The 22036-nt window shown below is 47.8% G+C and overlaps 1 protein-coding gene and 1 long non-coding RNA gene across 4 annotated transcripts in view; one reads left to right on the top strand and one right to left on the bottom strand.

The window, feature by feature from the left end:
* INO80 (INO80 complex ATPase subunit) overlaps positions 1 to 9293 on the bottom strand; it is a 153171-nt gene extending 143878 nt beyond the window's left edge. The window contains exon 1 of one of the 3 annotated variants that reach the window (XM_039462863.2): positions 8985 to 9293. The gene's annotated coding sequence lies outside the window, so the exon portion shown is untranslated. Of the gene's footprint in view, positions 1 to 8855; positions 8954 to 8984 lie in introns of those variants that run through there. The other 2 variants (XM_074394073.1, XM_074394072.1) reach the window with 2 other exon arrangements.
* Positions 9294 to 9465: 172 nt separating this feature from the next.
* Positions 9466 to 22036, top strand: part of LOC120361344 (uncharacterized) — a 69000-nt gene continuing 56429 nt past the window's right edge. Inside the window, exons 1-3 of the long non-coding RNA XR_005577560.2 lie at positions 9466 to 9701; positions 15082 to 15288; positions 20902 to 21029. This is a non-coding gene — a long non-coding RNA (uncharacterized LOC120361344). The remainder of the gene's footprint in view (positions 9702 to 15081; positions 15289 to 20901; positions 21030 to 22036) is intronic.

Genomic DNA, 22036 nt, shown 5'->3' with positions numbered 1-22036 from the left:
ACCAGGGAAGCAGAGGTTGCAGTGAACTGAGATAGTGCCACTCCACTCCTGCCTGGTGACACAGCTAGATTCCATCTCAAAAAAAAAAAAAAAAAAAAAGGCCAGGTGTGGCTCATGTCTATAACCTCAGCACCTCGGGAGGCCAAGGTGGGAGGATCACGAGGTCAGGAGTTCAAGACCTGCCTGACCAACTTGGAGAAACCCCATCTCTACCAAAAATACAAAAAAATTAGCTGAGCATAGTGGCATACACCTGTAATCCCCGATAGGAGGCTGAAGCAGGAGAATCGCTGAATCCAGGAGGCAGAGGCCATAGTAGGCCAAGATCAGGCCACTGCACTCCAGCCTGGGCAACAGAGCAAGACTCCATCTGGAGGGTGGGAAGAAAGAAGTTTCAAAAACAGGCTGGACACAGTGGTTCATGCCTGTAATCCCAGCACTTTGGGAGGCCAAAGCATGCAGATCACAGTATCAGGAGTTTGAGACCAGCCTGACCAACGTGGTGAAACGCAATCTCTACTAAAAATTCAAAAATTAGCCGGGCATTGAGGCATGCTCTTATAATCATAGCTACTCGGGCAGCTGAGGCAGGAGAATCACTTGAACCCAGGAGGCGGATATTCAGTGAGCACCACTGCACTCCAGCCTGGCAACAGAGCAAGACTCCATTTCAAAAAAGAAATTTAAAAAGGAGTTTCAAAAACAAACCACTCCAGCCAGGAGCGGTGGCTCATGCTTGTAACCCCAGCATCATGAGAGGCCGAGGTGGTTCAGATCACAAGCTCAGGAGGTCAGGAGTTCAAAACCAGCCTGGTCAACATACTGAAACCCCATCTCTACCAAAAATACAAAAATTAGCCAGGTGTGATGGTGGATACCTATAATCCCAGCTACTCAGGAGGCTGGGGCAGGAGAATCGCTTGAACCCAGGAGGCGGAGGATGCCGTGAGCCGAGATCATGCCACTGCACTCCAACCTAGGCGACACAACTAGACTCTATCTCAACAAAAAAAAAAAACCTGCCAAGCAACATTCATCTTTCAAGCTAGTTCTAATTTTCCAGATTATTCATGTTTTTTCCTAACACAATTCACAGTGCATTGCAGTATTCATTCTACTTGACTCTATTCTGAAGTCAAATTTCTTTTTCTCCTGTTTTATTCTTTTTTGGTTTTTTTGAGATGGAGTCTTGCTCTGTGACCCAGGCTGGAGTTCAGTGGCGCAACCTCGGTTCAGTGCAAGCTTGCCTCCTGGATTCCAGCAATTCACCTGCCTCAACCTCCTGAGTAGCTGGGATTACAGGTGTGTGCCACCATGCTCAGCTAATTTTTCTTTTTGAGACAGCATTTCATCATGTTGACCAGGCTGGTCTCAAACTCCTAACCTCGTGATGTGCCCACCTCAGCCTCTCACAGTGCTGAGATTACAGGCAATGAGCCACCATACCCAGCCTCTTCTTTTTCTTTCTAAAGATACAAAGTCTTGCACTCTCTGCCCAGGCTACAGTACAGTGAGAAAGACCATGTCTCACTGCAGCCTAAAACTCCTGGCCTCCAATCCACCAGCCTAAGACTCCCAAGTAACCAGGACTATAAGTATGTACCACCATGTCCAGCTAACTTTCTTTTTTTTCTGGTAGAGCAGGGTCTTGCCATGTTATCCAGATTATTCTCAATCAATCCTCCTGTGTCAGCCTCCCAAAGTGCTGAGGTTATATAGGTGTGAGACACTGCATCCAGCCACAAATGATTTTTGGGAACTGGGCTGGGCACAGTGACTCACGCCTGTAATCCCAGCACTTTGGGAGGCAAGGCGGATGATCATTTAAGGCCAGGAGTTTGAGACAAGCCTGGCCAACATGGTGAAACCCCATCTCTACTTAAAAAAACAAAAAATAGCCGGGCGCGGTGGCTCAAGCCTGTAATCCCAGCACTTTGGGAGGCCGAGGCGGGTGGATCACGAGGTCAAGAGATCGAGACCATCCTGGTCAACATGGTGAAACCACGTCTCTACTAAAAATACAAAAAAAATTAGCCAGGCATGGTGGCGTGTGCCTGTAATCCCAGCTACTCAGGAGGCTGAGGCAGGAGAACTGCCTGAGCCCAGGAGGCGGAGGTTGCGGTGAGCCGAGATCGCGCCATTGCACTCCAGCCTGGGTAACAAGAGTGAAACTCCGTCTCAAAAAAAAAAAAAAATACAAAAAATAACCAGGCGCGGTGGCTCACGCCTGTAATCCCAGCACTTTGGGAGGCTGAGGCGGGTGGATCACGAGGTCAAGAGATCGAGACCATCCTGGTCAACATGGTGAAACCCTGTCTCTACTAAAAATACAAAAAATTAGCTGAGCATGGTTGTGCGTGCCTATAATCCCAGCTACTCAGGAGGCTGAGGCAGGAGAATTGCCTGAACCCAGGAGGCGGAGGTTGCAGTGAGCCGAGATCGCACCATTGCACTCCAGCCTGGGTAACAAGAGCGAGACTCCGTCTCAGAAAAAAAAAAAAAAATAGCTGGATGTGGGGGTGCACACCTGTAGTCCCAGGTACTTGGGAGGCTGAGGTACAAGAATCACTTGAACCTGGGAAGCAGAGGTTGCAGTGAGCAAAGATAATGCCACCGCACTCCTGCCTGGGCAACAGACTGAGACTCTGTCTCTAAATAAATACATAAATATGAGAACCTTATATTATTCATTTAAAAGATATTCCAGCTGGGCACAGCAGCTCATGCCTATAATCCCAGCACTTTGGGAGGCAGAGGCAGGCAGAACACAAGGTTAGGAGTTAGAGATGAGCCTGGGCAACATAGTGATACCCTGTTTCAAAAATAAATAAATAAATAAAATAAAAGTCATATTCCAGGATAGGGGCAGTGGCTCACCCCTGTGCTCCCAGAACTTTGAAAGGCCAAGTTGGGAAGATAATTTAGGTCAAGTGTTCAAGATCACCCTGGAAAACACAGTGAAATCCCATTTCTATTAAAAATACCAAAATTAGCCAGGTAAGGTGGAATGACTCTGTAGTCTCAGCTGTTTGGGAGGCTGCAGCTGGAGAATCTCTTGAACCTGGGAGGCAGAGATTGCAGTGAGCTGAGATTACACCACCACCACTGTACTCCAGACTAGGCAAGAGAGTATGACTCCATCTCAAAAGGAAAAAAAAAAAAAGAGCATGTTCCAGAAAGCTGTTCACAGGATTTTTGATTTTATAAATCCTCTTGGGGGCAGAGCACAGTGGCTCACACCTGTAATCCCAGCACTTTGGGAGGCAGAGGCAGGTGTATCACCTGAGGTCAGGAGTTCAAGACCAGCCTGGCAAACATGGTGAAATCCCATCTCTACTAAAAACACAAACATTTGGCCAGGCACAGTGGCTCACACCTATAATCCCAGCACTTTGGAAGGCCGAAGTGGGTGGATCACCTGAAGTCAGGAGTTCAAGACCAGCCTAGCCAAGATGGTACAACACCGTCTCAACTAAAAATACAAAAATTAGCCAGATGTGGTGGCAGGCACCTATAATACCAGGTACTTGGGAGGCTGAAGCAGGAGAATTGCTTGAACCCGGGAGGCAGAGGTTGCAGTGAGCCAAGAATGTGCCACTGCATTCCAGCCTGGGCAACAACAGCGAGACTCCGTCTCAGGAAAAAAACAAAAAAACAAAAAACAAAAAACAAAAAAACTTGCTGAATACGGTGATGTGCGCCTGTAATCCCAGCCTCTCAGAAGGCTCCGGCAACAGGCAGAGGTTGCAGGGAGCCAATACCATGCCACTGCACTCTAGCCTGGACTACAAGAGTGAAACTCCATCTCAAAAACAAAACAAAACAAAAAAAACCTCTTGCCAAAGAAAACAGATTTCTTTAGACTACGAAGGGGTCCAAGACACATTTAAAAATGTTAAGAACCCTGCTCTGGAGGGAAAAGTTCTGTTGCCAAAGCTGGAGTGCTGTGGCACAATCAGGGTTCACTCTAACCTCAACCTCCCAGGTTCAAGCAAATCTCCATCTCAGTTTAACAAGTAGCTGAAATACAGGCACATGCCACCTCCATCCAACAGTTTTATTTTCTGTAGAGATGAGGTCTCACTATATTGACCAGGCTGGTCTCAAGCTCCTAGACTCAAATGATCCTTCCTCCTCTGCCTCCCAAAGTCCTGTGTGAACCACTAGGCCTGGCTGAAAATACTCTAAAATATTTTTTGGGAAGGCAGAAGGACTATAACAAAAATAGAATACTGATTCTGTTATTTACTGGGTATGTGATTTAACTTGGTTTCAATTTTGTCATCTGTAAAATGAGGATAATTACAAGGAAGTTTTATGAGCATTAAAATGATAATATTTAATGTTATCTACCATACTGACTGACTCACAAGAGTTGTTTAATGTTAGTGTCTATGACCTTCTCAATCTCTACATGCTATAGCGTATCATATCAAGATTCTGATGCTTAAGATCCAACTTTAAAACTTTTCAAGCCGGGCACGGTGGCTCAAGCCTGTAATCCCAGCACTTTGGGAGGCCGAGGTGGGTGGATCACGAGGTCAAGAGATCGAGACCATCCTGGTCAACATGGTGAAACCCCATCTCTACTAAAAATACAAAAAATTAGCTGGGCATGGTGGCGTGTGCCTGTAATCCCAGCTACTCAGGAGGCTGAGGCAGGAGAATTGCCTGAACCCAGGAGGCGGAGGTTGCGGTGAGCCGAGATCGCGCCATTGCACTCCAGCCTGGGTAACAAGAGCGAAACTCCGTATCAAAAAAAAAAAAACTTTTCAACAGTTTTCCTATAAAAACTCAAGTCTCCTGTTAGCTCTAATCCACTCTGTCCACTCTAAAATCCACTGCATCCTAGCATTTACCTTTCATTTGTATTTTGTTGTTTCTGAGCCAGCTCTGGCTCTGTTGCGAGGCTGAAGTACAGTAGCTCTATCACAGCTAACTGCAATCTCTGCCTCCTGGACTCGAGCCATCCTCCCACGTCAGCCTCCCAAATAGCTTGAACTACAGGTGCACATCACCATGCTTGGCTAATTTTTGTATTTTTTGTAGAGACAAGGTTTTGCCATGTTGCCCACGCAGGTTTCAAATTCTCGAGCTCAAGCAAGCTGCCTGTCTCGGCCTCCCAAAGTGGTGGGATTACAGGTGTGAACCACCAAGGCTGGTCTATTTAATATGAACTTGTATATTCAGGTATTAAATCCCCTAGCCAGTTGTTTTTTTGTTTTGTTTTTTTGAGACAGAGTTTCGCTCTTGTTGCCCAGGTTGGAGTGCAGTGGCGCCATTTCAGCTCACGGCAACCTCCGCCTCCTGGGTTCAAGTGATTCTCCTGCCTCAGCCTCCTGAGTAGCTGGGATTACAGGAGCGCACCATCATGCCCAGCTAATTTTTTGTATTTTTAGTAGACGTAGGGTTTCATCATGTTGGCCAAACTGGTTTCAAACTCCAGACCTCAGGTGATCCCCACCAGTCTCAGCCTCCCAAAGTACAGGGGATTACAGGCAAGAGCCACTGTGCCCAGTTTTTATTAACTTTTTTTTTTTGAGATGGAGTTTCGCTCGTTACCCAGGCTGGAGTGCAATGGCGCGATCTCGGCTCACCGCAACCTCCGCCTCCTGGGTTCAGGCAATTCTCCTGCCTCAGCCTCCTGAGTAGCTGGGATTACAGGCATGTGCCACCATGCCCAGCTAATTTTTTGTATTTTTAGTAGAGACGGGGTTTCACCATGTTGACCAGGATGGTCTCGATCTCTTGACCTCGTGATCCACCCGCCTCAGCCTCCCAAAGTGCTGGGATTACAGGCGTAAGCCACCGCACCCAGCTATTAAGTGAACTTCTAACACCACAGCTTATAAATTTTTTTAAGAGACAGAGTCTCACTCTGTGCCTGGGCTGCAACGCACTTAGCATGATCAGGGTCTCACTCCGCACCCAGGCTGCAGTACAATGGCACAATCATAGCTTACTAGGGGCTCAAGAGTAGTGAGCTATGATTGTGCCAGTGCTTGCCTCCTGAGTAGCTGGGACCATAGGCTTGAGACAACACGCCCAGCATCACAGCTCTTGATTTGTTGCTTTGACTTAATCACATTTCCACCTTGATGTACTCAAAATGTTTTTATTAGACATAAACTTTTCTAATCACATTTGTGCTGTCTACACAAATGTGATCTTTATTATTTCCTATCACAATTTACAGACTTTCAAAAATTGATTTCGTTTCTACTGAAATAAAATGTAAAACAACATAGTAAACTAAATGATGGAAATGAATCCCTTAAAAACAAAATTTATTTTAAAGTCTAGAAGGTATGCAACGTTTACCACACATAATCTCAAATTGTTTTATGGGAGGAAGAGCTTGAAAATTTCAAACATAAAATACAACCAGAATAGAATATTATTTGGTATTAAAAAAAAATGGTGCAGTGCCTCATCCCTGTCATCCCAGCATTTTGGGAGGCCAAGGCAGGCGGAACACTTGAGGTCAGGAGTTCAAGATCATCCTGGTCAACATGGTGAAAACCCGTCTCCACTAAAAATACAAAAATTAGCCAGGCATGGTGGCAGGAGGCTGAGACAGAAGCACTTGAACCTGGGAAGTGGAGACTGTAGTGAGCCAAGACTGCACCACAGCCCTCCAGCCTGGCAACAGTCTCAGTCTGATAAAGAGAAAAAACAAAAACAAAAAACAATGCCAGGCACAGTGGCTCTTGCCTGTAATCCCAGCACTCCCAGTACTTTGGGATGCTAAGGCGGCGGATCACGAGGTCAGGAGTTGGGAATTGCCTGGACAACATAGTGAACCCCTGTCTCTACTAAAAATACAAAAAAACTAGCTGAGCATGGTGGCGGGCGCCTATAATCCTAGCTACTCAGGAGGCTGAAGCAGGAGAATTGCTTGAACCCTGGAGGTAGAAGCTGTGGCAAGCCAAGGTCGCGCCACCACACACCAGCCTGGGTCACAGTGCAACACTCTGTCTCAAAAAAAAGGACTGGGCACGGTGGCTCATGCCTGTAATCCCAGCACTTTGGGAGGCCGAGGTGAGCGGATCACGAGGTTAAGAGATGGAGACCATCCTGGCCAACATGGTGAAACCCCGTTTCTACTAAAAATACAAAAATTAGCCGGGTGTGGTGGCGTGCACCTGTAGTCCCAGCTACTCAGGAGGCTGAGGCAGGAAAATCGATTTAACTGGTAAGGCAAAGGTTGCAGTGAGTCCAGATCGCGCCATTGTACAACAGCATGGTGACAGAGCTAAACTCCGTCGAGAAAAAGAAAAAGCGAAAGAAAGGAAGGAAGAAAGGAAGAAGACAGAGAGAGAGAGAGAGAGAGAGGAACGGAGGGACGGAGGGAGGAAGAGAAGGAAGGAGAGAAGAAAGGAAGGACGGACTGATGGACGGACTCACCAGGGCACGGTGGCTCATGCCTGTAATCCCAGCACTCTGGGAGGCCTAGGCAGGCGGATCACGAGGTCATGTGATCTACACCATCCTGGCTAACACGGTGAAACCCTCCCCTACCCCTCCTTCTCTACTCGAAAATACCAAAAAAATTAGCCAGGTATGGTGGCAGGCGCCTGTAGTCTCAGCTACTTGGAAGGCTGAGGCAGGAGGATCGCTTGAACCTGGGAGGTGGAGGCTGCAGTGAGCCAAGATCGCGCCACTGTACTCCTAGCTGAGCTACAGAGGAGACTCCATCTTAAAAAAAAAAAAAAAAAGGACGGGGGGCAGGGGGGATGAAGTCCTGATAACATGCTACGACATAGATGAACCTTGAAAACACATGTTCAGGGAAACAAACCAAGCAAAGAAAGACGCATATTGTATGATTCTTTTTATAGGCAAATCTAGACAGAAAATATACCGGTGGTTACTTGGCTGGGGGGAAAGGGAATGGGGAGTGTCTGCTAAATGGCTTCTAGAGATTCTTTTTTCAGGATGACGAATTAAATAGTGGTTGATGGCTATAGAACTTAATACAGTTTTAGAATATCGATGAATTATATGCTTTAGAATGCTGAATTTTTTGGTATGTGAATCATATTTCAATAAAGCTTATTAAATTTTTTTTAAGTTGCCACTGAAAAGCCACAATAATTTTGTTGGCAAAGGAAATCATTAAGTCACTGAAAAACTAACCTTAATGTTAGCCAGGTCAACCTCCAAATTCCATCTCCCATTCCTAACAAGAACATGAAACTAGAGACAGTTTGTGAATCAAAGAATTCCACACACAAAATGCTGTTAGCTAGAATAGTAAGTGGCTTCCTGGGCTCTGTCACTAATAAACTGTAGGGGGCTTCCAGCCTCGGCGATTACGGAAGTAGTACTTTTCATCAGCCAGCTCAAGAAGGAACGTCAAAATAGGATGACACTTGCCTAGTCGCTCTACAAAAAACTGAAAAACCAGAAAGGGTGTCATCTACACACTCCTAAGTCTATGCAGGTGTCAGCCTGCCCCCACCCAACACCAGCCAGCAGCGTGCACCATTCAACCGCATTTCAACTTGAGCCTTACAAACTGACACTTACACTAAAAAGTCCTTAGATCTCATTTGTTTAAAATGACAGATATACACCCCTCACAGGGTTCTCACTCAACGCCTTCCAGCCTCCGCCCTGCCCCTGCCCACCCCCAAACCTACACACGTGTTAGCCCGACACCGCCCCACCGGGTCCCACGTGCACCTGGTCTAACACACTCCCCACGTGTGGGCGCCCCACGGGCTTCCTCAGGTAGCTGAGATTACCGCGTGACCCCGGGTCTCTCGAGATATGAGACGGGAAGGACGAGGCCCTAAGTCCCTGAGGTCCCAACCCTGCGGGGAGTGTCCACACCCATCCTCCATACTAACCCCAACAAATCGGAGGGCCGGGGGCGACGGCCCCTTTAAGACGCGGCCCAGTTGTCGCCCGCAGAGAGGGGCGCAACAAGGCCTACACAACCCCCACTCCGTTCGCCCGCCCACGTCTAGTCGCCTCACCTCGGGCCGCCGGGCCCCGCCGCCGCGGCGGCGGCGGAGGGGGGGCGGAGTGCGGGCGGGGTCCGGAGGGGGGGGTCGCCCCGCCGACGGTGGAGCCGCGGTTCGCTCTCTGAGGCCGTGGGACAGTGACTGCGTTGGGCGTGGACGCTCCTAGCTCGCTCCCTCCGCGGCTCCTGGGACCCCAAGATGGCGGCGGCGCTGAGGCGGCTGCGGGCGCTGGGCCGGCGGCGGCGGCGGCCACTTTCACTCACTGAGAGGAGCGGAGCAGGGACACGGGGAGCCATGGCGGGGGGGAGGAGAGGCGCCATAGCCAGGCCAGAACAATCGAGCCGCTACTCGGGTGGCTTACCCCCGCCCCGCCCACACTCACTGCTCGTCGCCTGCCCGTGGCCACTCGCAGTGCCGCTGCCGTCGGCCTCGTGCACCTTGCACCCTGCCGCTGCCACCTGACGCCCGGTGCGGACCGGGGTTCCAGGGAAGACCCTGATCCATGCCATCTGAGTACAGATTGGTCGAGGCTGGGACTGGCGAAGATTGCCGAAAGGCAGCGGGGAGGAGGAGGATGTCATCGCTACAGTGAGCAAGCAGATCTCGCAGGAGGAAATGTCGCGAGAGCGTTGTAGGCCCGCGACTGCCGAGGCAAGGTTACTTTTCCCGGAAGTAACGTCAATTGAAACCGCCCGGGATCTTGGGAATGTTTGTTCCTGCAGGCTAGAGGTGGGAATGTGTCGCCAAATTGACAAGTTGAGGGGAAGGAAAGGGTCGCGGCTGGTATTTTATTAACAGTTTCTGACTCCTTTGGATGGGGTTGTAGATTGTCGGGGAAGTGCCTGGTGTGTACTCTACTGCTATACAGTAATTAGTTTGGGGCTGCCACTTAGACTCTGGGACCAAGAGCGCGATAGGTTAGGTAAGACAGCATAGTTAGATAATATGTCTAAGTGAAGGTTTTAGGATACAGGGACTTGGGAACACACAGACCTCTTGTCAGAAATGCCATCCTGTTCTCACATCCACACACTATGCCTCTGAAAAATGAATAATTGCTTTTACCTGTGCCGACAATTTGAGTCCACTGCCACCCACATTTTCTAAACTTGGGGGAGGGGTCTCGCCATGTTGCCCAGTCTCAATCTCGCAGGCTGGTCCCAGTCTCCTGGCCTGAGGTGATCCAGGCAGGAGGATCACCTCAGGCCGGGAATTTAGAGCAGTCCATTAGACTGGCCGACATGGGGAGACCCCATCTCTATAAAAAAGAAAAAATAGGCCGGACCTGTAATCCTAGCGCTTTGGGAGGCTGAGGCGGATGGATCACCTGAGGTCAGGAGTTCAAGACCAAGCTGGGCAACATGGCAAAACCCCATCTCTACTAAAAATACAAAAAAAAGAAAGAAAGAAAGAAAAATGTAATCGACTCAACTACTAGGATCTGTGGTGAGAACTATCTAGTGGAAAGCCTAGGTGTAGATAAGAACCTGAACTTACTAAAAGTTAAATACGCCGTTATTTCCGTTCCTTTGTGTCTCATTCCCTTTGGTTCAGAACGCCTGGTCTCAAGCTGTCCTCCCGCCTCTGACTCCTTAAGAGCTGGGATTACAGATGTGAGCCACAGCGCCCGGCTGTGTCTCATTTTTTAATCCATTTCAATCTGGCCCTTAGCATTTATCGGAAAAGTATTTGTCTAAGGTCATCAAGTAGCCTTCTTGTGCTGAATTAACTGGCCTTTAAAAAGTTTTTGTTTTTATTTTTTTGTTGTTGTTGTTGTTTTTTTTTTTTTTTGAGATGGAGTTTCGCTCGTTACCCAGGCTGGAGTGCAATGGCGCGATCTCGGCTCACTGCAGCCTCCGCCTCCTGGGTTCAGGCAATTCTCCTGCCTCAGCCTCCTGAGTAGCTGGGATTACAGGCACGCGCCACCATGCCCAGCTGATTTTTTGTATTTTTAGTAGAGACGGGGTTTCACCATGTTGACCAGGATGGTCTCGATCTCTTGACCTCGTGATTCACCCGCCTCGGCCTCTCAAAGTGCTGGGATTACAGGCTTGAGCCACCGTGCCCGGCCCTTTAAAAAGTTAAATTTGCTGCTAGGCACAGTGGCTCATGCCTGTAATCCCAGCAGTTTGGGAGGCCGAGGTGGGCAGATTTGACGTCAGGAGTTCGAGGCCAGCTTGGCCAACATGGTGAAATCCATCTTTTTAGTAAAGTACAGAAATTTAGAAAAAAAGAAAAGTACAGAAATTAGCTGGGCATGGTGGTGCATGCCTGTAATCCCAACTACTCAAGAGTCTGAGGCAGGAGAATTGCTTGAACCCAGGAGGCGGAGGTTACAGTGAGCCGAGATTGCACTACTGCACTCCAGCCTGGGCAACAGAGCAAGACTCTCTCAAAAAATAAAGAAAGAAAGAAAACCAACTAGCATAATATTTGAGTAGCAATGAGCTGTTCTGACTGGAACATAAATCAAAAGAAAAAGAAAAAAGAAAGATAAGTCACTAAGTTAGCAAAATAACAAGTTGTAGATTCCTCTAAAGTTCAAATGTAGGTTGTCTATTATATTAGGTTTTTATTGCTTGGCTAAAAAATTACTAAAGTATAGTAGCTTAACATAACATAGGTTTATTATCTTACAGTTCTGTAGTTGAGAAGTCTGACATCGGTCTCACTGGTGTAAAATCACTGTTGTTTAAAACACATTAGAAAATATGGCCAGGCACTGTGGCTCATGCCTGTAATCCCAGCACTTTGGGAGACCAAGGCAGGAGGATCACTTGAAGTCAGGAGTTAGAGACCAGCCTGGCCAACATGGTGAAACCCTGACTCTACTAAAAAAATGCAAAAATTAGCTGGGTGTGGTGGCTCACACTTGTACTCCTAGCTACTTGGGAGGCTGAGGTGAGAGGATTGCTTGAACTTGAGAGTCAGGGATAGTAGTGAGCCTAGCTTGTACCACTTACTCCACTCCAGCCTGGGCGACAGAGCAAGACTGCATCTCAAAAAATAATAATAGGCTGGGTATGGTGGCTCACACCTCTAATTCCAGTACTTTGGGAGGCCAAGGCAGGCAGATCATGAGGTCAGGAGTTAGAGAGCAGCCTGGCCAACATGATGCAATCCCATCTCTACTAAAAATACAAAAATTAGCAGGGCACGGTGCTGTAATCCCAGCTACTCAGGATGCTGAGGCAGGAAAATAGCTTGAACTCAGGAAGCAGAGGTTGCAACGAGCGATTGCAGCCTGGGTGACAGAGTAAGACTCAGTTCCAAAAAAAAAAAAAAAAAAAAAAAACTATTGTCTTCATTGATAATAATCTCTGTGTCATTTGACTTTGTTGTCATACCTTCCTTCATAATTAGTTCTTTGAAAGTATTATAATGGCTACTATGAAGCCTTTTAAATGGAACATCTGTTTGCAATTGCAAGCAGTATATGTTTCCTGCTTTTTTCCAGAGTATGGATCATAGTTCCCTGTTTTTTCACAAGTCTCATAATATGTTTGTGGGAAATTGGTGTATTTAAAACAATATACTGGGGCCAGGCACGGTGGCTCATGCCTGTAATCGCAGCACTTTGGGAGGGTGAGGTGGGCAGATCACGAGGTCAGTAGTTCCAAGACCAGACAGGCCAACATGGTGAAACCCTGTCTCTACTAAAAAATACAAAAATTAGCTGGGCATGGTGGCTCGTGCCTGTAATCCCAGCTACTTGGGAGGCTGAAGTAGAACTGCTTGAACGGGGACCCGTGAGGCAGAGGTTGCAGTGAGCCGAGATCACGCCACTGCACTCGATCCTGGGCTACAGAGCGAGACTCCATCTCAAAAAATAATAATATATTGGGCCAGGTACAGTGGCGCACACCTGTAATCCCAGAATTTTGGGAGGCTGAGGTGAACAAATTGCTTGAGCTCTGGAGTTCAAGACCAGCTTGAGCAACATGGTAAAACCTTGTCTCTACAAAAAACACAAAAATTAGCCAGCCATGGTGGTCCATGTCTGTAGTGCCAGCTTCTTGGGAGGCTGAGGCAGGAGGATTGCTTCAGCCCAGGAAATCAAGACTGCAGTGAGCCATGATCGCACCTCTGTACTCCAGCCTGGCCCACAGAGCGAAATCCTGTAAAAATAAATAATAAGCCGGGCGCGGTGGCTCAAGCCTGTAATCCCAGCACTTTGGGAGGCCGAGGCGGGTGGATCACGAGGTCAAGAGATCGAGACCATCCTGGTCAACATGGTGAAACCCCGTCTCTACTAAAAGTGCAAAAAATTAGCTGGGCATGGTGGCACGTGCCTGTAATCCCAGCCACTCAGGAGGCTGAGGCAGGAGAATTGCCTGAGCCCAGGAGGCGGAGGTTGCGGTGAGCCGAGATCGCGCCATTGCACTCCAGCCTGGGTAACAAGGGCGAAACTCCGTCTCAAAAAAAAAAATAAAATAAAATAAATAAATAAATAAATAAATAAATAATAAAATAATATAGTAACTCTTGGGTACTGATCTGCTAGTAAAGGGCTGGTTCTGTTATTTGCTTTTTATTTGTTTAGTGACTGGGTGGAATGCTTTAGTGCAACCTATTGCCTACTCCCAACAGCTTTTTTTTTTTCCTTTTTTGAACAAAGTCTCTCTCTGTAGCCCAGGCTGGAGTGCAGTGGCTTGATCTTGACTCACTGCAACCTCTGCCTCCCGGGTTCAAGTGATTCTCTAGCCTCAGCCTCCTGAGTAGCTGGGACTACAGGTGCCAGCCACCACACCCTGGCTAATTTTTTGTATTTTTTTTTTTTTTTTTTTTGAGACGGAGTTTCGCTCTTGTTACCCAGGCTGGAGTGCAATGGCGCGATCTCGGCTCACCGCAACCTCCGCCTCCTGGGTTCAGGCAATTCTCCTGCCTCAGCCTCCTGAGTAGCTGGGATTATAGGCACACGCCACCATGCCCAGCTAATTTTTTATATTTTTAGTAGAGACGGGGTTTCACCATGTTGACCAGGTTGGTCTCGATCTCTCAACCTCGTGATCCACCCGCCTCGGCCTCCCAAAGTGCTGGGATTACAGGCTTGAGCCACCGCGCCCGGCCATTTTTTGTATTTTTAATAGAGACAGGGTTTCACTGTGTTAGCCAGGATGGTCTTGATCTGACCTTGTGATCCACCTGCCTCAGCCTCCCAAAGTGCTGGGATTATAGGCATGAGCCACCATGCCCAGCGTTTTTTGAGACAGAGTCTAACTCTTGCCCAGGCTAGAGTGCAGTGCTGCCATCTCAGCTCACTGCAACATCTGCCTGCCTGGATCAAGCAGTTCTCCTGCCTCAAGCCTCCTAAGTGGCTGGGATCACAGGCACACACCACCATGCCCAGGTAGTGTTTCTATTTTAGAAACAGAGTTCACCATCTTGGCCAGGCTGATCTTGAACTCCTGACCTCAGGTTATCTGCCTGCCTCGGCCTCCAAAAGTACTAGGATCACAGGTGTCAGCCACTGTACCCAGGCTCCTACTCCCAACAGTTCTAAGCCTCTGATCTTGGTTCCCCAGGTCCCACAATCTTGGATATGTCTACAGTCACCCTGGGATAACAAAGATTTTGGCAGGGATCTCTGACTCTTTTCCCTGAACAATCCTAGCTGTTAAATTCCATTCACTACTGATGGCTCTATTCCTTTCAGTAATGCCCTTGGTCACAAATTCCTTCTCAGAAATAATCCAGTCAAATTCAGGCTCCTTTAAGAGATTGTTGTCAGGGTCAAGGTTTGAGATTTGTTCAGTCCCAAGGCAGGTTTCTCCAAATGTCTACTTTCCCAATTCTCTTGGGCACAGTAGCCAACCCACATTTTAGTTTATATATCCAATGGCTCCTCCCAATTGCCTCACCACAACCTCCGCTATTTTTGAAAGAACCCTTAGGCTCAAATTCTCCCACACTCCATTGCAAATTAAGTCAGTCCTTCTGGGAAGAGATTAGGAACTGCTTTCTTCCTTCCCCACCCCCACTCCACCCTTTTCTTTTAGGAGATACTTGCTTTAAAACTTGCTTCTCCTGCCAGGGAAAATCTCTAGGCCAAGTCTCTGAAGTGTGGGAGAAACAATGACATAATTCTCCAAATGATTTTTCTGCCTAGGAGCTGAGAACTCAGTGGATGAGATGTAGAAGACACAGGTGTTGGTTTGCCTCGGTGTGGGACCACCTTCAGAACCACTACTAAAGCAATGAATGCCTCAGTGTTCTCAGCACAGCCACACCCAACGTACAGCCTCTGTCCCACAGCAGGGGCCAGGGAGAAGAAAGAACCCCTGCACATTAGCCCAGAATTTGGTATCAGCAACAGGTAGGTGGGAGCTGGATGAGAACTGTTGACGTCTTGCCCTTACCAGGAAGATGGCTCTCCAACTGGAAGCTAAGGAGAGAGGAAGCCCTGTGGTCTTGGCTGCACCATCCTGCAGTGGAATCTCCACTTGGCTAAACTGGGAGAGGAGAGGAGGGAAATGAATTCTGGTTAAAACACCACATCAGCCGGGCGCGGTGGCTCACGCCTGTAATCCCAGCACTTCGGGAGGCCAAGGCGGGTGAATCACGAGGTCAAGAGATCAAGACCATCCTGGCCAACATGGTGAAACCCCGTCTCTACTAAAAATACAAAAAATTAGCTGGGCGTGGTGGTGCGCTCCTGTAATTCCAGCTACTCGGGAGGCTGAGGCAGGAGAATTGCTTGAAACCGGGAGGCAGAGGTGGCAGTGAGCCGAGATCGCGCCACTGCACTCCAGCCTGGCGCCTGGCAATGGAACGATACTCTGTCTCAAAAAAAAAAAAAAAAAAAAAACAGGCCGGGCGCGGTGGCTCAAGCCTGTAATCCCGGGACTTTGGGAGGCCGAGGCGGGTGGATCACAAGGTCAAGAGATCGAGACCGTCCTGGTCAACATAGTGAAACCCCGTCTCTACTAAAAATACAAAAATTAGCTGGGCATGGTGGCGCGTGCCTGTAATCCCAGCTACTCAGGAGGCTGAGGCAGGAGAATTGCCTGAACCCAGGAGGCGGAGGTTGCGGTGAGCCGAGATCGCGCCATTGCACTCTAGCCTGGGGAACAAGAGCGAAACTCTGTCTCAAAAAAAAAAAAAAAAACACCACAGCATTCATTACGTGGAAGTGGATCATCATAAAGGTCTTCATCTTCATTGCTTTCACACTGATAGGCTAAGGAGGAGGAAGAAGAGAAGAGTCTTACTGTCTTAGTGGTGGCAGAGATGAAGAAAATTCATATGTACATGGATCTGTGCAGATCAAACCCATGTTGGTCAAGGGTCAACTGTATATAAAAATCAATTATATTTTCATATAATAGAAACAAATAATTGGAAGTTAAAATATTTAAAATACAATTTATAATAACAAGCTGTGAAATACTTGGTTTGGATATTTGTCCCCACCAAATCTGATGTTGCAATGTGATTCCCAATGTTGGAGGTGGGGTCTGAGGAGAGGTGATTGGATCATGGGGGTGGATTTATCACACATGGATTAGCATTATCTACTTGGTGATAAGTGAGTTCCCCTTCTGAGTTCATATGAGATCTGGTTGTTTAAAACTGTATGGCACAGGCCAGGCACAGTGGCTCACACCTATAATCCCAGCACTTTGGGAGGCTGAGGCGGGCAGATCACCTGAAGTTGGGAGTTTGAGACCAGTCCTGACAAGCATGGAGGAACCCCATCTCTACTAAAAATGCAAAATTAGCCAAGCATGGTGGCACATGTCTGTAATTCCAGCTACTCTGGAGGCTGTTGCAGGAGAAGCCCTTGAACTCAGGAGGCGGAGCTTGCAGTGAGCCAAAATCTTGCCATTGAACTCCAGCCTGGGCAACAGGAACAAAACTGCATCTTTTTTTTTTTTTTTTTTTTTTGAGACAGAGTTCCGCTCTTGTTACCCAGGCTGGAGTGCAATGGCGTGATCTCGGCTCACCGCAACCTCCGCCTCCTGGGTTCAGGCAATTCTCCTGCCTCAGCCTCCTGAGTAGCTGGGATTACAGGCACGCGCCACCATGCCCAGCTAATTTTTTGTATTTTTAGTAGAGATGGGGTTTCACCATGTTGACCAGGATGGTCTCGATCTCTCAACCTCGTGATCCACCCACCTCGGCCTCCAAAGTGCTGGGATTACAGGCTTGAGCCACCGCGCCCGGCCTAAAACTGCATCTTAAAAAAAAAAAAGAAAAGACTGAGGAGGCCAGGCCCACTGGCTCACCCTTATAATCCTAGCACTTTGGGAGGCAGAGGCTGGCGTATTACCTGGGGCTGGTAGTTCAAGACCAGCCGTGGCCAACATGGTGAAACCCTGTCTCTACTAAAAATACAAAAATTAACCAGGCATGGTGGCAGACGCCAGTAATCCCTGCCACTTGGGAAGCTGAAGCAGGAGAATTACTTGAACTCAGGAGGCGGAGATTATGGTGAGCTGAGATAACACCACTGCACTCCAGCCTGGGCAACAGAGCCAGACTCTGTCTTATTTTTAAAAAAAAACAAAAAACAAACAAAGTTATATGAGAGGCCGGGTATGGTGGCTCATGCCTATAATCCTAGCACATTGGCAGGCCAAGGTAGGTGGATCACCTGAAGTCAGGAGTTCCAGACCAGCCTGGCCAACGTGGCAAAACCCTATCTCTACTAACAATACAAAAATTGGCTGGGCATGGTGGCTCACACCTGTAATCCCAGCACTTTGGGAAGCCAAGGTGGGTGGATCATAATGCCAGAGGTTTAAGACCAGCCTGGTCAAGTGGTGAAACCCCATCCTTACTAAAAATACAAAAAAATAGCTGTTCGGAGTGCAGTGGTGTTTACAACTAATTGATCACAACTAGTTACAGATTTCTTTGTTCCTTCTCCACTCCCACTGCTTCACTTGACTAGCCTTAAAAATAAAAATTTTAGGCCGGGCTCGGTGGCTCAAGCCTGTAATCCCAGCACTTTGGGAGGCCGAGGCGGGTGGATCACGAGGTCGAGAGATCGAGACCATCTTGGTCAACATAGTGAAACCCCGTCTCTACTAAAAATACAAAAAACTAGCTGGGTGTGGTGGCGCGTGCCTGTAATCCCAGCTACTTAGGAGGCTGAGGCAGGAGAATTGCCTGAGCCCAGGCAGAGGTTGCGGTGAGCCGAGATCGCTCCATTGCACTCCAGCCTGGGTAACGAGAGTGAAACTCCGTCTCAAAAAAAAAAAAAAAATTTTAAAAACGCTGGGCACAGTGGCTCACGCCTGTAATCCCAGCACTTTGGGAGGCCAAGGCGGGTGGATCATGAGGTCAAGAGATTGAGACCATCCTGGCCAACATGGTGAAACCCCGTCTCTACTAAAAATACAAAAAAAAAATTAGCTGGGCGTGGTGGCCCACACCTGTAGTCCCAGCTACTCAGGAGGCTGAGGCAGGAGAATTGCTTGAACCCGGGAGGCGGAGGTTGCAGTGAGCCGAGGTTGCACCACTGCACTCCAGCCTGGTGCCTGGTGACGGAGTGAGACTCTGTCTTAAAAAAAAAAAAAAAAAAAAAAAGGGCTGGGCGCGGTGGCTCAAGCCTGTAATCCCAGCACTTTGGGAGGCCGAGGCGGGTGGATCACAAGGTCAAGAGATCGAGACCATCTTGGTCAAGAAGGTGAAACCCCGTCTCTACTAAAAATACAAAAAATTAGCTGGGCATGGTGGCTCGTGCCTGTAATCCCAGCTACTCGGGAGGCTGAGGCAGGAGAATTGCCTGAACCCAGGAGGCGGAGGTTGCGGTGAGCCGAGATCGCGCCATTGCACTCCAGCCTGGGCACCAAGAGTGAAACTCCATCTCAAAAAAAAAAAAAAAAAAAAAAAGAGCCGGGCGCGGTGGCTCAAGCCTGTAATCCCAACACTTTGGGAGGCCGAGGTGGGTGGATCACGAGGTCAAGAGATTGAGACCATCCTGGTCAACATGGTGAAACCCCGCCTCTACTAAAAATACAAAAATTAGCTGGGCATGGTGGCGCGTGCCTGTAATCCCAGCTACTCAGGAGGCTGAGGCAGGAGAATTGCCTGAACCCAGGAGGTGGAGGTTGTGGTGAGCCGAGATCGCACCATTGCACTCCAGCCTGGGTAACATGAGCGAAACTCCGTCTCAAAAAAAAAAAAAAAAAAAAAAATATATATATATATATATATATATATATATATACACACACACACACATATATGTATATATATATACATATATATGTATATATATATATACACACAAAAAAATTAGCTGGGCTTGGTGGTGGGCACCTGTAATCCCAGCTACTTGGGAGGCTGAGGCAAACTATTGCTTGAACCCAGGAGGTGGAGGTTGCAGTGAGCCAATATCAAGCCACTGCACTGCAGCCTGGGCAACAGAGTCAGACTTTGTCTAAAAACAAAACAAAAAAATTAGCCAGGCATGGTGGCACATGCCTGTAATCCCAGTTACATGGGAGGCTGAGGCAGGAAAATTGCTTGAACCTGGCCGGTTGAGGTTTCAGTGAGCTGGGATTGCGACATTTCACTCCAGCCTGGTTGAAAGAGCGAAACTCTGTCTCAAAAAAAAAAAAAAAAAAAAAAAAAAAGTTATATGGGGAGGTTTTTGACCAGGCAGGAAATCAGTGGCCCTAATGCCTGTGTCGCACAACAATCAACTGTATTAACTTTGTGTCCTACAACGTTTTAATCATCACTTATTAGTTCTAGTAGATCTTTGTAGGTTTTTTGAAATTTTCCTTTTTTTTTTTTTTTTTTGAGTTGTAGTTTTGCTCTTGTTGTCCAGGCTGGAGTGCTGTAATGTGATCTCAACCTCCGCCTCCTGGGTTCAAGTGATTCTCCAGCCTCAGATGCCCTAGTAGCAGGGATTACAGTGGCCTGCCACCACACCCAGCTAATTTTTGTAGTTTTAGTAGAGACGGGGTTTTACCATGTTGGCCAGGCTGATCTTGAACTCCTGACCACAACTGACTCTCCCAACTTGGCCTCCCAAAGTGCTGGGATTATAAGTATGAGTCACCATGCCTGGACAGGTTTTTTTGGACTTTCTACATAGATGATGTTTTCTCTTTTTAACATTTTTTTTTTTTGACATTTTCTTTTCTTTCTTTCTTTCTTTTTTTTTTTTTTTTTTTTTTTTTTTTTTTTTGAGACGGAGTTTCGCTCTTGTTACCCAGGCTGGAGTGCAATGGCGCGATCTCGGCTCACCGCAACCTCCGCCTCCCGGGTTCAGGCAATTCTCCTGCCTCAGCCTCCTGAGTAGCTGGGATTACAGGCACGCGCCACCACGCCCAGCTAATTTTTTGTATTTTTAGTAGAGACGGGGTTTCACCATGTTGACCAGGATGGTCTCGATCTCTCGACCTCGTGATCCACCCTCCTCGGCCTCCCAAAGTGCTGGGATTGCAGGCTTGAGCCACCGCGCCCGGCCTTTTTTTTTTTTTTGAGACAAGGTCTTGCTCTGTCACCCAGAGTTCCCAGCTGGAGGGCAATGATGCAGTCATGGCTCACTGCAGCCACAACTTCCTGGGCTTAAGTGATACTCCCACCTCAGGCTCTTGAGTATCTGGGACTACAGTTTGCGCCAAAATACCTGGCTAATTTTTGTTTTTTTTGTTGAGATGGGGTTTCGCCATGTTGCCTGGTCTTGAACTCCTGGACTCAAGTGATCCTCCTGCCTTGGAACACCAAAGTGTTCAGATTACAGGCGTGAGCCACCATGCCCCAAAGATATGTTCTCTTTGAATAAAGTCTGTAACAAATCTTATTCAAAGATGGGAAGAAAACCAGGTGTGGTGGCTCAAGCCTGTAATCTGAACACTTTGGGAGGCCAAGGCGGGTGGATCACCTTAGGTCAGGAGTTCAAGACCAGGCTCTTGGTGAAACCCCTCGTCTCTACTAAAATTACAAAGTTAGTTGGGTGTGGTTGCAGGTGCCTGTAATCCTATCTACTTGGGAGGCTGAGGCAGAAGAATCGCTTGAACCCGGAGATGGAGCTTGCTGTGAGCCGAGATCCAGCCTGGACAATACAGTGAGACTCCTCCTCAAAAAAAAAATAAGGTAAGATAGGGATATAGGGATCACTTAAAGGAGTATCCTGCTGGCCAAGCGTAAGACTGTTTGATCATCAAAATAAAGAATGATAGTAAATAATTATTATTTATAAGAATCTATATGTGGACATAAATACATACATAAATGAATAAATAATGAATGAGTGAATAAATGAAGGAGAAGAGAAATTTTTTTTTTTTTTTTTTTTTTTTTTGACACGGTTTCACCATGTTGGTCAGACTGGTCTCGAACTCCTGTCCTCAAGTAATCCACCTGCCTTGGCCTCCCAAAGTGCTGGGATTACAGGCATGAGCCACCACACGGGCCCCTTTTTCTTTTTTTTTTTTTTTTTTGAGACCGGAGTTTCGCTCTTGTTACCCAGGCTGGAGTGCAATGGCGCGATCTCGGCTCACCGCAACCTCCGCCTCCTGGGTTCAGGCAATTCTCCTGCCTCAGCCTCCTGAGTAGCTGGGATTACAGGCACGCACCACCATGCCCAGCTAATTTTTTGTATTTTTAGTAGAGACGGGGTTTCACCATGTTGACCAGGTTGGTCTCGATCTCTCGACCTCGTGATCCACCCGCCTCGGCCTCCCAAAGTGCTGGGATTACAGGCTTGAGCCACCGCGCCCGGCTTCTTTTTTTTTCTTAAGGTAGAGTCGAGCTCTGTCACCCAGGCTGGAGTACAGTGGAGTGATCTCAGCTTGCTACAACCTCCACCTCCTGGGTTCAAGCAGTTCTCCTGCCTCATCTTCCCATGTAGCTGTGATTACAGGCAGGCACCACCATGCCTGGCTAATTTTTTTTTATTTTTAATAGAGACAGGGTTTCACCTTGTTGGCCAGGCTAGTCTTGAACGCTTGACCTCAAGTGATTGGCCCGCCTTGGCATCCCAAAGTGCTGAGAATACAGGCATGAGCCACCATGCCTGACCAGAAAGTTATTTCAGGAAAATCCAAAATAATAAGTGAAGAAGGAATAATGGAATTGGAAAATCACTATTTGATAACCAT

The sequence above is a fragment of the Saimiri boliviensis genome, chromosome 2 (assembly GCF_048565385.1).
Source record: "Saimiri boliviensis isolate mSaiBol1 chromosome 2, mSaiBol1.pri, whole genome shotgun sequence".
In the NCBI taxonomy this organism is placed as follows: domain Eukaryota; kingdom Metazoa; phylum Chordata; class Mammalia; order Primates; family Cebidae; genus Saimiri; species Saimiri boliviensis.
Note: the sequence above shows the minus strand (reverse complement) of the source record. Positions and strands in the feature narration are given on the sequence as shown.